This window comes from Triticum aestivum, chromosome 6D (genome assembly GCF_018294505.1).
Source record: "Triticum aestivum cultivar Chinese Spring chromosome 6D, IWGSC CS RefSeq v2.1, whole genome shotgun sequence".
NCBI classification, from domain to species: Eukaryota; Viridiplantae; Streptophyta; class Magnoliopsida; order Poales; family Poaceae; genus Triticum; species Triticum aestivum.
In genome coordinates, this window is record NC_057811.1 from 435,671,566 (window position 1) to 435,686,851 (window position 15,286).

General features: G+C 52.0%; 1 long non-coding RNA gene across 1 annotated transcript; it reads right to left on the reverse strand.

The window, feature by feature from the left end:
• Positions 1 to 13,232: 13,232 nt before the first annotated feature.
• Positions 13,233 to 13,684, reverse strand: LOC123142863 (uncharacterized). The gene is made up of 2 exons (XR_006470606.1): positions 13,516 to 13,684; positions 13,233 to 13,423 (listed from the first exon to the last, which is right to left on the reverse strand). It is a non-coding gene; the product is annotated as an uncharacterized lncRNA (long non-coding RNA).
• Between the last annotated feature and the right edge of the window lie 1,602 nt (positions 13,685 to 15,286).

The window sequence follows — 15,286 nt, forward strand, 5'->3', positions numbered from 1 at the left end:
AATAATCAAATATGAAATATATCATACCTGTGGCATTGAATCACATCGTTGGTTTACCAACTTTTTGTAGTAAGGGTGATACCCAAATTTTGAGTACTGATAACTCCTCCCATATTGTGCCGGTTTATGATTAAACCGTTTCGGGTTGTGATAAACACCGGTTTATCCATATTCAATTCTGGCGACTTATAGTCGAAACCAGACCGGGCTGGTAGTCTCTGGATTATAACGGATCATATACTGACAACTTGTAGTTGAAAGTCAAGCCGGGTTGACGAACACCGGTTTGAAAATATCACAAATCTTGTCAAAAGAAAGAAAAACTTAGCAAAAGGCAAATAAAAACCATTGTAGTCGAGGCTTTTCACGGGCTGCCAGGCCCCAAATTTGATCAAGAGGTGTAGCTATGGTTCGGGTTCGACCAAGCCCCCAAGTGATGCTGTGGCATTACGCCGATCAAGAGGTGTAGCTATGGTTCGGGTTCGACCAAGCCCCCAAGTGATGCTGTGGCATTACGCCGATCAAGAGGTGTAGCTATGGTTCGGGTTCGACCAAGCCCCCAAGTGATGCTGTGGCATTGCGCGGATCAAGAGGTGTAGCTATGGTTCGGATACGACCAAGCCCCCGAGTGATGCGGTGGCATTGCGCCGATCAAGAGGTGTAGCTATGGTTCGGATACGACCAAGCCCCGAAGTGATGTTGTGGCATTGCGCCGATCAAGAGGTGTAGCTATGGTTCGGATACGACCAAGCCCCCAAGTGATGTTGTGGCATTGCGCCGATCAAGAGGTTTAGCTATGGTTCGGATACGACCAAGCCCCCAAGTGATGTTGTGGCATTGCACCGATCAAGAGGTGTAGCTATGGTTCGGATACGACCAAGCCCCCAAGTGATTAATAATATGATAAGCCAATAAGGCAGGATACCCATGTTTGAACCGCGCATCATGGCAGCAGGTCCTCTTCGGCAACCTTTAACTTTTTGCAAGAGATAAATTCTTCTTGAACCGGGATTTTGAACCGGATATTGAGAGCTTCAAGCTTTGTGGGAGACATCTTTCCCTTGAACCGGATTGTAAACTGGAATCGTCATTTTCAGCCGGAAATTTTCTGACGGCCTTTAAACTCGAACTTGCGAGAAGTTAATTCCTTTTTGAACTGGACATTGCTAAACCGGATTTGAGCGCTTCGGAGGTTTGTGGGAGAATAGATTTCCCTTGAACCGGATTGTAAACCGGATATTGAGAGCTTCGGTGAGACTGACTTCCCTTGAGCCAGATTTTAAACCGGAATCCTTCTGATGACCCAGAACTTCTTCATTGAGCCGGAATTTTGTAACTGTCATATACTTTCTAAGCCGGAAATTTTCTGACGGCCTTTAAATTTTCATCAATATAGCAGTAGCCACCGGGACCGGGTTATCTATCCCTCCATCGTCCTGGGGTTCTTAAATTTGCTGAAACTGGCAAGATTTGCTGAATCATGTCATCGTAGCCCCCGAGTCTAAAAGGTGACTCGAGGAGTTGGCTTGAGATTCTCCATATTTTGACCGTGATATAAACCGGCATAACCTATATATCATTGGTGTTGATAGCACGATGTGAATCCACAGAAGGTTGAGGTGACTGCGGCGGGTTGTAAATGATCCCGTATGAGCCGTGTCAGCAACTCGGCCAATGGTTCCTTCCAACTGGTGATTCAAAGTTAACAAAACTGTAGTGGCGGCGACTTGTGCGCCTACCCATTGAACCACCTAGTGCAGACGGCGGTTGATAGTATATGATAATTTGCCTCCATTTTGTTGAAAGAAAACCGGGCTACCCAAGCTGTGATGTGCTCATACTCAATAAACAGCTCACGCAGACATGTGCGGCCCAGTGTGTTGATGTAGGCCAGGCCGCGAGAGACGGAGACAAAGACGACCGCGGCTTCAGAGGCAGCTTAGATGAATCGGCCGCGACATTGTAAGCCAACGCGGATGGGGAAAATCGGCACCAGTGTTGTAAACCGGCATAGACAGGCGAGTTAATCACAGGCGTGGTCCCGGCAAGCTGATGTAAACCAGGCCACAGGGACGGCGACTTGCTCACGTTCATTCATCGTGTAATGTGACACGGACGAACACCGGGCAGGACGTTGCCAGTGCGTGCTCCGTAACCATGTTTTATAATGAATAATTGTCCTGCATATCAAAATATACGGTCCAAAGTAATTGTTCTTTTGACAAAAAACAATGTGTCAAAAATAGACTTAGATAGATGTCACCTGATATGTTAGGCCGGAAATTATCCGCCATGGAGTTGATGGTCACCACGGTGAAGCTAAAATCAACCACGGATGAGTCACCCGAAGGAGCAAACGGATGAGTCGGCCGTAGCGTTGTAAGCCGGTGCGGACGAGCAAATTGTTCTCCGCGATGTAAACCGGCGTGGACGCGTGAACCGGCCGCGAGGGCGGACGGGCGACTCGTCCGTGGTGTTGTAAGGCGGTGCGGACGGGCGAGTTGGCCGGCGCATTGATGTAAACCGGACCGCGATACGCGTGTCCGTGAAGCTGCGTGGCACAGCCGAACGTGCCTCCGCGGTATAATACCACCCATTTTCTTTTAATAGCCGTCCTGCATAAAAATATTATAGGCCAGAGTAATTGTTCTCAAACAATTTAATATATACTGAAAATAAATAGGGCGAATAGCACCTGAAACTTTTGTCGGATGAACACAGACGCTGGTTGCAACGTATGCATGTACATGCTCTCCGATGATGGACGCAGCGTCTGCTAGATCGCGGCCATGGATTTGACTGGCCGTCACACTACTTGTTGCAGACGATTGTCTCTTCTTTGGACTTCAGTTGGCCTTGTGTGATAGTACATGGTCTTCCACATAATTAGGCTTGTTCTTCCAAAGCAATTTTCACCGGCCTAGTGGCCGCCCGTGGCACATGCACCCATGACGCTTTGGCCAGATACGCCATCGTGGCACACTTTATTTTTGTTTTAATCCAGTCGATGGAACTGCAACAGGAGGTCTCCTCTTTTCCTTTAATTTACTCAGGGCTTGAGTAGACAGAATGTATCTCTTCCACGTAGAGCGTAGCAATTGTCCAGACGTGTGCTGCTGCAATTTTTCTCAGGAGTAGTAGCGGCCACGAATACGTAGAAAACAACAGCAACAACTTGCCGCTAGTAGATCGATGTATAGGGCTTAGTTGGAAATCTTCTCTGAACTCTTTAAACACTGGGCACACCAGGTACGACATTTTAAAACTGAAAACTGACGTGAGAAACCACTTGGGCTACAGCAAGGCGTCAAACTCTCTCAAAAATCTGACCTCATCAATATTGTGAACTCCCTGGACAAATTCCAACTTGCCTTGCTGGGTAGCGCCGTCGTGTTGACCGGAGCATAGACTGTTATGCGTGGATCTTTGAGAGAGCTTGATTCATAGCAGAGGGGCGCTGAGTTTCCATGGGCACAACCGAGGCGAATCCTTCTTTGGACGGGGGGCGGCTCTGCAATGGTGCGGGACGGCCGGCTCGGCAACTGACGGCCGCTTTATCGGGTGAGGGCCGGCTCGGGACCTGACCGTGGCGGATGCGTGAGGCTGGTCGGCGACTCGAGGCCGCGGGAACAGCTTGCAGGCGCCGCTGTGTTGAAGCGGCCAAAACGGCGGAGATAGCCGGCGCTCGAGACACGCTAAGACGGCCGGCGGCTTAGAAACGGACTCCGGCGGGAGCGACGACCCGAGGCGAGGCGGCGCTGCAGCCAGGGACAAGCACCGGGCGGCGCCGGCGACTCACGGCGACGGGCTGACTCATACAGGGCGGCCTCACGGCAGGAGCAAGGTGCTCAGGCGGCGGCGCGACGCGGGAGCAACAAGGCGGAGGCGGGTTGGCGGATGAAGCGGAGGCGCGCCGGCGGCTCGCAGCAGAGTGAAGGCTGTGGGAACGGCGGCTCAGAAGCGAGGCCGGCTCTAACACAGCCGGCAGCGGCAACTTGGGAGCAGGCCAAGGCGGAGGCTCAACGGCAGCTGCGGGCGGCTCATTACGAGGCGCGACGACGGAGGCTCGAGGCGGGGCGGACGGGGCATCAGCCAAAAACGGCAAAGCCGGCCCGATGCAGCGGCGGGTCGACCTACGGCCGGCTCGGAACGAAGCCACGACCGCGGAGTCTGAATCCAATCTCGTCCACGTCCTCGTCCGGGTCGTTCTTGGTTTGACTTTTTCTCTCGTGCTGACGGATCATTGGATGGATCACTTTTTGCCTTCACATCTGAAATCGGTAGTATTAGTCGGCCGGCAGCTTTCTTGCGAAGGAATTAATACCAAACATGAGTCGACGCCGTCTGGACTCAAGACAACGTAATAGTGCACGGGCAGCAAAACTTTGATCCCAGTCGAGGGAATCCACAAGACCCCCAGCAAGCGCCTTGCCGGGGACGACTGCAACGCCACGGCAAGATCCTTGCCGGGCCCCTGGCAAGACCTTTGCCTGGGGCATCCGTGGGGCCACCGCCAGGCCCGCGCTGGCCAAGACTCCACCGTCGTCCCCAAGCAGCTGCTAGCTCAACCAGTTGGGCAGGCACCTGCGTGGCGACGGGCGGCTTCCAAGCCAACCCAGCAAGCACCTGCATGGTGGCATGCAGATCTTCGTGAAGACCCTACCTCCGCGCCACCTCAGCTGCATGCCTGCCTACATGGCGCCACATGCATCGCTGGCCTGGGCGCGTGTCGAAGCAAGGCGAGGCGGCGACGGACGGGACGGGCCCCGTTCCCTTCCCCGATAAAGCTAAGGGACACCTAAGCGATGCATTAAATGCGTCTTGTCCTGTAATACGGGCGATAAGCTCGCAACATTGTAGACCTTTCCACCTCCTGTGTGCCACTGTGGCAGCACCTTTCGACTATAAAAGGAGGCCCATGGCATACTGGAGAGGGATTCGGCTCTTTTGGGCAAGTTGCACCCTGTAGCTAGCTCAAGAACACAAGAACACTCAATACATCCACCAAAGCAGGACTAGGGTATTACGCATCCTCGCGGCCCGAACCTGGGTAGACGATCCGTGTGCTTCCTGTTAGACCTGCTCTTCTCACGACCCCGCGCCCCGCCAACCATAGTAGGGATTCTTGTGATCCCATAGGTGTCGCTTCCCATCGACAAGGTGTGGCTACAGTACCGCCGCCTGGCGGGCGTTCACTGTAGCCACTCCCCGTCTCTTCTGGGTAATGGCGCACAAATTCCAAGGAGGGGGAAGGCCGCCTAGTCAGAGGCCGCCCCCCCTACGAGCCGACTGGTCTGGGCTCGCCGCCTTCTGGCTCCTTGTGGACATGTAGGGCCCGCCACTGGCGGGTCGTACCGACAGCCCGTCGTGGGAGCGTGGCTCCCTCTGACAGGGGTGATGTCATGGGCCACGTGGCAACAGTGCCCCGCTGGACGGGAGATCTCCGTCTAGAATGACGCACTATGGCCATGCTTGACCCCAGATTCGGGGGGGGGGGGGGGGGCGAGGCGTGCTGTAGCCACGCCCTGTCTCATCGCACTTAAGTGGATGCACACTTTGAGAACGCCTAGGGCCGCCTGCTAGGAGCCGACCCACCTCGTGGCCGCCTGCTGAGCTTTGCCGTCTCCTGGCAGCCGGCCGCGAGGAGGCGGCGCTTGGCTCCTTGAATCTTCAGGGAGCAGCCGGCCCCGATGTCTTGAAGCGCCATGGGGAGCCGATGAGGCTACGCATGGCCAATTAGTCCGACAAAGGGGCTTAAGGGGGTCTTCCTCAAATTGGATTTCCAGAAGGCATATGACCGCCTAGACTAGTCCTTTTTGAGGTTGGTGATGCAGCGATGAGGATCTGACGAGCGGTGGTGCTCCTGGATCATGCAATTGGTTAGATCTGGAAAGACGGCGATCAACATCAATGGCAAAGTGGGACCCTTCTTCCAGGCCTCCAGGGGGTAAAGCAAGGGGATCCTGTCTCCCCCTTTCTTTTCAACCTTGCAGTTGATGCCCTTGCGGGCATCCTAGATAAGGCCAAGCTAGCCGGCCACCTTAAGGGTGTGGTTAGTCATCTCATTCCGGATGGGGGGTTACCCACTTGCAGTATGCGGATGACACCATGATTATGGTGGAAGGCTCGGATTCGAACATTGTTAATCTTAAGTTCCTTTTGCTCTGCTTTGAGGAAATGTCTGGACTTAAGATTAACTCTGATAAGAGCAAGGTTGTGGTCCTTGGCTACTCGGAGGCTGAGCAGCATAGGATCGCGGATAACCTCAATTGTAGGTTGGCTTCATTCCCCATACCTTACTTGGGGATGCCCCTGGCTGAGTCCAGTATTTTGGTGAGTGGGTATGGTCCGCTTGTGGGGCGAGTAGCATCCCGTGCGGAGCCCTGGTGCAGTAGGTTCACATCTAAAGGAAGCAAAATTGTCCTCATTAGCTCTAACCTTGCCAACCTCCCCATGTATATGATGGGGATGTACATCTTGCCCGAAGGTGTGCATAGTTCCTTTGACAAGGAGCTGGGTAGGTTTTTCTGGAAGGCAGGGGATGGTCGGCCTAAGTACCATATGGTGAAATGGGCTCACATCTGCTTGCCGAAGGACCGAGGTGGGTTGGGCATCCCTGCGCCTTGTCGTATGAACGTTGCGCTCATGCTTCATTGGGTTTGGCGGATCTTGCGGGGAGATGGAGGTTTGTGGCTGCAGCTGATTGAGTCCAAGTACTTCAGGGCCAGCCCCTCTTGGCTTGTTCGCACTCGGCTGGGTCCCTGTTTTGGGAATCTGCCCAGGCCATCAAGGATGAGATTAGGTTGGGTTTGCGGTTCTCGGTTGGCAATGGGTCTGGGACCCAATTTTAATTGGACCCCTGGCTTGATGGGGAGCCTCTCCGCATACGGTTTCCGAGGCTCTTTGCGATTTGTGACGACCCGGCTATTCTTGTATCTGTGGCTGCTTTGGATGAGGGATGGAACATTACGTTCCGCTGCTCATTCAGACCAGCTGAGGTGCAGGAATGGGGCAGACTTGAGGGAAGTAGTCCCTCTTCCTCTGTCCCAGGATCCTGACTCTGTTTCTTGGAGTCTTTCTCCTTCGGGAGAATTCTCCGTTAGTTCGGCTTATCAGGCACTATGCCGGCGCCGGTTCTCCAGTGGTTATCCCCATTGTGGAAGGCGCTGACGCCCCTGAAGATCAAGATTTTCGTGTGGCAGCTTCTCAGAGATCGTTTACCTTTGGGGACCGAGGTGTTGAAACGCCATGATCCCGGCAATGGCCTTTGGCCCCTTTGCCTCATCTCGGAAACGGGAACGCACATTTTGTTCTCGTGCGTAGCAGCACAGGCACTTTGGTGCTTTGTTCGTGAAGCTCTCGGACCGGAATGGGAGGCCCATGACCTTGCAGAGTTTCTGCAGGTAAGGGCCACTCAGGTTGGCCGTAAGCGCCGACTGTTTTGGCTCATCTTCGCGGCTATGATGTGGACTCTTTGGACTATTCGCAATAAGACGGTGATTGAGCGGGTGTTCCTGCGGCGTGCTTCTGACTCGTTCTTCAAATTTCTTGCCTTCTTGCAGCACAGGCTTCCGCTCGCTACGCCGAGAGATTGTGGCCGGCTTCAGCTCTATCTGGACGCTCTGCTGTCTCCCGTGCGTCGGCTCTCCGACCGTTCGCCTGCTTCGTAGCTTGCCCCTGGTGGCCTTTTATGTTTCTTTTTCTTTCGTTTGGGCGTGTTTGTGATGTGGCCCCAACAGTTTCCTTTTATGACTATGGTTGGGACGTGGTTGTATGGACGTATGCTTTATCTATAAAGCGGGGCAAAAGCCTGTTTCGAGAGTTTCTGGTAGGAAGGCCGTCGCCATCTTAGGCTATCAAGCTATGCATTTTAACGAACTTTATGGGTTTATCTATCTACTTCGCTAGGTGGAGTACCTAGGATGCGTTTGATTACCTACATCGATTTTAGCTAGTGTGCATACTTGTCCCAACTGGATCAGACTGAGCATATACAGGTAAAAAATCAACATCTACATGTTGATTGGTTGTCTGCATCCCCTCTAGCCTGCATGTGCCACTGAGGAAGGCCTGCTGTTTGGTTGCGGACTTGTTTTAGGGGAAACACAAGTCTGGTTGTTTGGTTACATCCAGGACAGTTGTATGGTAACCTCCTCCTCGATGTAGTGAGGTTACCAGAGGCACACATGAACAACTAAGAACTAAACTAGAGCAACAAAACAAACTCAGGCACAAACACAAGTCTTAACCATGCATCACAAGTTCTAAGACAACATAGTACAATAAGTTTTAAACGAAACCCAAGTCTTAGACGGGCAACAAGAGCTCAGGTGGTCACGACGAAGGCGTTGTTGTGCTCCTTGCACTTGGTGACCACCTCCACGCCGTCGTTGTTAAAGACAATCACCTTCATGGTATCGAGGGTCAGCAGCTTGAACGTCAGCATGTACCCAATCATGATCTGGTGAACGGCGGCGAAGGTGGCCCAACCCTGATCAAGGGTCACCCAATCGTTGATCACCCTCACCGTCACCCTCCATGCGTAGCCGGTGTTCGTCTTTAGTTTAAATTATGTAGGGACGGTGGGGAAGTGCTTCGTGAAATCCAGAGGCAATTGCAGACTCTCCAGCTTTGGAGCAAGGATAACCTTGCAGAAGTGGCTTTGTCCTGACTCCTGATGGTAGTGGCCATAGTTCCTCCGCTTGGTGCTTGGGTGATCCTGCACCGGCACGTCGACCAATGGCGGCATGACCTCCTTGCCCCTCTTCAATAGTGGCACAATCTCCTTGCCCTTGTCCATCTGCATTATGAATAACACACAGGTCAATGGTCAACATTCATTCTTATCGGCCTAATGCTCTTATATTAACCCACCCTACTAACCCAGCACCACACTCAAACCCCCTCTGTTTCACCACCTCTCCTCTTCCACCTCTCTGTTTCACCACCTCTCCCTCGCCATGAACTCCAACTCCAACCCTTTCCCCTGGGGTATTGGATGGAGCGCCTTCTTCCTTTGGGTGCTCGCTCGGTGACATGACATGCACAAGGAGGCCGACGTTGTGATGAAGAAGGCTACGCCGGACGAGCTGAAGACACCGATTCCCGACCCAGCCAAGAGCGCGATGTCAGCAGACATCCTGCGCTGGGCCATGAATCAGGCGGACTCCGACGACGCTGGACAACGGGCAAGATGGGCCAAGTACAGCCAATACAAGGTGCCTCAAGACCAGGTGGCCGACAACGACGTAGTGCAGATGGTGGCCAGGGCGCCGGCGGCAGGCGCCCGTGCAAGACTCATCGTTCTTGAATAAGGCGATGAGGAAGAAAAGAAGATGGCTACCCCCCCCCCCCCCCCCCGCCGATCGACGTGACTCCAGGGACAAGAAAGTTTGTACACCCAATCCCCACCCCCGATGTAATCGAAAAATAACCTATGAAAACTAGAAGTCGTCGGTGCAGAATCGATGGATGGTAATCCTCCACTCCCCATGTGTTCAATCCCCTCCCTAACTCTCCAATCGCGTGCTCAAATCTAATCTAGCACAAGTCGAAAGCAGTAAATCAACAGAGAGGGCGAGGACTTATCGCCATGGCCGATGCGCTCTGGTGGAGGTCTGCAGTCGCTCCAGTGGTAGCCGCCGTCTTGGATCGCCCTGGTGTCGCTCCGCTGGTCGCCGACGGCGGTGTAAGTGGGTAAAAGGGGAGAGAGCGGTGAAGCAGGGAGGTGAGGGTAATTATGACGACGCGTCTAGAAACAACACGACTTATCGGGACCGCACCCACATGTGCAACCGCCCATGCCCACATGCCTAGGGTTGCATCGCTCGGGCCTGGCTCCACAAAAACTGCTGATTTAAGTGTTCTCCTGGATACAGGCCCAAAGATGATTTAATGTTCGTACTATGCAAACCCAACAATGAATGCGGGTAATCAAACGGGTCATTTTCTTCTCACGCGGGCCCGGCTGAGACTTACGCAGCCTACCAAACACGTACTTACTGTTTGGGTTGCCGGTTCATGAATGATGGGCAGGCATGGCCGGCCGCGAGTGGGCTCGTGTCGCCTCGGCTCTGCCCATATGAACAGCCGGTCGCCTGCGCCGTCGCGTCGGCGTCGGCGTCAAACAAAATACATCGCCGACGGTACTTGCGGAGGACACGTAGTAGTCGAGCAAAGCAGCTAGGCAGTATGCTAGTGGGGGAATCGGAGTGGCGACGTCGCGGAAAGATCACTCGCCATTCGCTACTCGTGAACGGCCGGCTGCACGTACGGCCAGCCGAAGAGAAGAGTTGTTGGCTGGCTTGCCTACTTGGAAGTCTCTGGCCGGTTAAAGTTGTGCATGCGTGCATGGCTATTTTTTATTGGTCGATCGAGTTCGTCTTGTATCCGCTTTGGTCGTGAGCCCTGACGCAATTTTCCACGCGCGCATGCTCAGCAGGGGAAGCGATCGAGCGAGACGTACGAGCAGATCTGATTTCCTGGCACGATATGGATCGGATCCCATCAGCGTGCGCTGTTGTCAAAGATTCATATCACGGGCTTCCGATTGCATGCAAACCGGCGGCATCCGTAGTACTACTAGTACGTACGTATGACTGGAGCTGCCTGCCATTGCGCCTCAAGTGACTGCATCGTCTTGTGAAACGGACGGCCGGGCGGTCTTGATCATTTCCATCTTGGAACCTAGCAAGCCAGCTCACGTGGGCATTGTATAATCCAGTGCAAAAAACAAATAGGAAGATCTAACTGCGACGACTCCCGGGGAAGATCTTCCCTTGGGATCCACGGCAAGCTGGCGCCCAAGAGATCGATCGCAGCCGAAACAGGTCGGGTTCGACGAGACGGCAAGAACAACCCAAGGAAGATTATGTTGCTCCACTATTACAGTCGGTCCCCTTTAATATCCAATTCAAAAGATCTCTAGTGGGAAAACGCTGGAACTCACACCATACACTGGAAATTATCTACGACTGGTAGTTTTTTAGTGAAATCTATATATTTGAATTTAATTGGCTCTGGGCCAATTTCGAGATCCCTTCATATCTGAAAGAGTAAAAGTTTCCTTTAGAATTAAAATCTTCATATGGTTTGTCCACAAGGGAGTTATTTTGACAAAAATAACTTGGTAAAACGAAGGTGGGTAGGTAGCTCCAGATGTTGTGTTTGTGACCAGGATGAAACTATACAACATCTCTTTCTCGAGTGCCCGTTGGCAAAATTACTATGGCGCACAATACATATAGCCTTCAACATTAGCCCTTCAACTTACATTAACACGTTATTTGGGACGTGGCTAGATGGAATGAAACCAAATATGGCGAGACATATTCGGATAGGGATATGTGCACTACGTTGGGCTATATGGAACAAAAGAAATGATGTAATCTTTAACCGGAAAAACTTTGTCAACTTTTTGCATGTTATTTATAGAGCCAGTACTTGGATCTGTACGTGGTCGTTACTCACTCATGCGGACTCCAGGGAGCTTTTGGTTACTAGTTGCAACTGGTGGGAGACGGTAGCACGGGTTATTTTCAACCGATTTGGATGGCGAGCTAATAATAGGCTAGGTGTATAGGCATCGTAGCCTGTTGCTATCTTCGCTGGTTGTGGCTTCTTTTATTTTCCTTTTTGTTAAGCTCCGTTTGTGAGCCAGATTTGAATTTTAGACTTTGTTCCGCACTTTGTTTAATAATATGGTTGCATGCATCTTTCTGATGTAGAAGCCGGGGGTTATTCTCCTTTTCCAAAAGAAAGTGTCCAAAGCATGCTGACGAACAATACAATATATTTCTTGCGAGTGGATGAACAGTACACATCAAGGACTCGAGGCGATGCCCTCGTCGATCTATGCTAAGACAGAGACCTGACGTACCCGAGGAGTTGGAAGTGAAAATGGACGAAACTGGCCCTTTTTCGAAACTTCAACACAAAATGGCCCTAATCTGAAAATATTTTCGAAACTGGCCTTTTTGCATGACGCCCGGGGCTAGGGCGCCGTGCTAGATAGCATGACGCCCGGGGCTAGGGCGCCATGCTATTTGGCATGATGCCCTAGCCCGGGGCGCCACGCTACACGTCGCTACCATGGCACCATAGGCCGGGGCGTAATGCTATCTAGCATGGCGCCCCAGCCACGGGCGTCATGCGAAGACGGGCCAGTTTTAAAAATCTTTCAGATTGGGGTCATTTTGTGTTAAAGTTTTAGAAAAGAGCCAGTTTCATTGATTTTCACGAGTTGGAACAGAGTGTTGTGCTGGCAATGTGTGACACTATAAGTGGTTATAGTAAAATAAAACCTCAACATTGCGATGAAACGAGTCCTGATTGCGAATGTGTGACACTATAAGTGGTTATAATAAAATAAAACCTCAACATTGCGATGAAACGAGTCCTGATTGCGTCCTTGTAGATTTGCATGTCATCAGCATTGTTCGTTAGCGATGTATATTGTTCTACAAGTCATCAAGTGGGCAGTGGAGGATGACACAGCATACAGTGTGCATGCATGCAAGCTTTCACCAGGCTCTAGATTGATCGGCACTAGCTATCTTAGCTAGAGGCACGCAATTTCGTCGTAGCCGTACGGCGTGTCAGCCTGCTGCTGGCGACATTCGAATCTATTCCTTCCGTTTCAAAATAGAGGACTCCTATATATTTTAAAACGGAGGGAGTAGCCGTGAGCTGTGTGTGTTCGGCTTCAGTGCGCCTAATATATTCTATAACCAACCAACCAATCGATTATCGATACTTGTAAAGCCAGACGGTCCAAAAGAAAATTCGATCCCCTAGGAACTTACGCCTTTCAGTTTATGCAGGCCAAGTATATATAAGCACGTGAGATTTCTGGAATTGTGATCTACTCCTATATATTTCTAGGGACATATGCCTAGCTTTAGTCCAGGAAAAACTTTTGCAAACGGCCGGGAATCCAAATCTAGTCCGTCCTGCTGGGCTGCTGCTGGCCTCCTTCCCACACAACGGACGCAAACCTTATTAGTCGGCAAGGTACCTTAAACGAATGTCCGTCTTGCTGGGCTGCTGCTGGCCCTCTCGCGTTGCCTCCCCCGCGGGTGACTCGGGAGGGCTCAGCCGCCGCCGCCTAGTCCCTTCAGCGCCCCTCTCCTCCAGTGGCGGATCCAGGATTTGAAGTTACCCAGGGCGGAGTTTAAAGCAAACGAAAAATCGAAGCCACAATATTATGTAGGAGTAATAACACAATCAAGAAAATTAATTGACCAAGACTATGCATTCAGGCAAGACAATGAACAAATGAATTGTTCAATATAGTTTCATTCTCAAGAACTAGGCGAAAAATATATTTAAACGCAAAAAAACATATAAAGTTTAACTTGAATTGCCGCCGCTGAATCTTCCATGATTTAATCCAAAATCGTTAATCTTCAAGTCCCTTAGGTACCTGTAACATGTAAAAACAATTAGATTAATCTAAATCATAGGATAATATGACACTTGTAAGTTGTTCAAACAAAATATAAGACACGTCTGTACCACTAAGTTGTAGTTATACATCAGGGATTTGGTAGATGGACTGTATGACCCTTTAGGCCATGAAAATGGTCTATAATCTGATCCTTGGTGCAGACCTAGATCGCGCTGGCGCCCGGCGCCACATCAAGGCGGCGAGGCGGCAGGGTAGGGCTGGCGTGATCGCGTGAGGTGGGGCGGGACGAACTGGATGGAACTGCGTACAACAACTAATGGGCTCATCTATTGTTTTTCATTGGGCCATCTCACGTGTACAAGAAGAATGGGCTGCGTACAACAACTAATGGGAACTCGACTGGCCCATCTCCAAATTTTTAACGAATCGTTACCTGGGCTGTCTCCTGATGAATCGTTTCTTTCTTCTTCCCTCGTCGTGCCTACCTCACGAGACCTTCGAAGTTCGCTTTCATGGTGGCCACCGGCCGGAAAAAGTACGGGGGTACCCTAGGTTCTCAAAATTTACCCAGGGCGACCGCCCCTACATGACCCCTCGCTGGATCCGCCCCTGCTCTCCCCCTCCGTCGCTGCCGATGGTCGGCGCCGGGCAAACCCCGTGCGTGCGACGGCGGCGGCGGAGGGTCTCTCCTCCCGGTCCCGGATCAGCAATGGCGCGGGCATCCTGATCCGCAGGGTGCGGCCCTCCCGACGGTGTGGCGGATCCTGGAGGCGGCGGACTCGCGGCGGTGCACGAGTGCCCAGATCCATGGGTGTGGGACTCCCGGCAGCGTGCGGGCTCCCGATGGCGGCGGGATCGATCGACGGCGGGCTTGGGGGATGATGTCGGCCGCGCGGTGCCGGATCTCGTCGCTCGTGGCGGATCTCGCCACTCCGGTCTTCGTGGAGGAATCTGGACCGGGGGCGGCGGCCCCGCTAGGCATGGCGACGGCGCCCTCGGCTGACGACGTTCGCGGGGGGTGGATGGACGGCGTCTTGACCGCGTGGTCGGTGAGTCGCCGGTGGATCTCCTCCGCGCTGCAGGCTCTCTCCCGCTGCACTTGGTGGCTTACAATCGCGGTCGTCGGCCTCGGTGCGTTCCACTAGTAGAAAAAGGGTCAAATGTCAAGCACATTAGTGCCGGTTTGCTTTTGAGCCGGCACTAATGTGTGCATTAGTGCCGGTTCCAACGGCTAGCCGGCCGCTTTCATTAGTACCGGTTCGTGGCCGACCTTTAGCACCGGTTCGTGCCACGGACCGGTACTAAAGTGAGTGGTGGCAGGATGTTGTCAGTCCGGGGTCCCTCCAGCACCTTTAGTACCGGTTCGTGGCACGAACCGGTGCTAAAGGTCGTCCTACATAAACCCTTCGTCCACCCGAGCTCGCTCTGTTCTTCCCCTTTCCCCTCTCCTCTCTGTTCTTCCCCTCTTCCTCTCGAGTTCATCACATATTTTGCCCAAAATTTGTCAAGATTTGAAGGCCCTCATCCATTCAAATGATCACAAAGGTTAGCAACTTTGTCCTTTCATCTCTCATTGCTAGATTAGCTCTTGCAATGCTTTGTATAGTGATGAATTTATGAGTTTAGTAATTTGGGAGAAAATATATGTGCTAGTATTTGATTTATATGCAATTTAAGGTCAAAAATAACACTTAGTTTGCATATGTAGGTGTGGTTTACTTAGTGCCTTCTAAATCTCCGTCGTAACCACAGTCGATCACCCGCACCGTTCCGTCGCCGGCACCAGCTTGTGGTGAGCCTCTTGTTCATGAATGTTTTACATTACCAAATTGATGTTTGTGTGATTTGGATATATAGTTACTCGTATAATTATCTTAC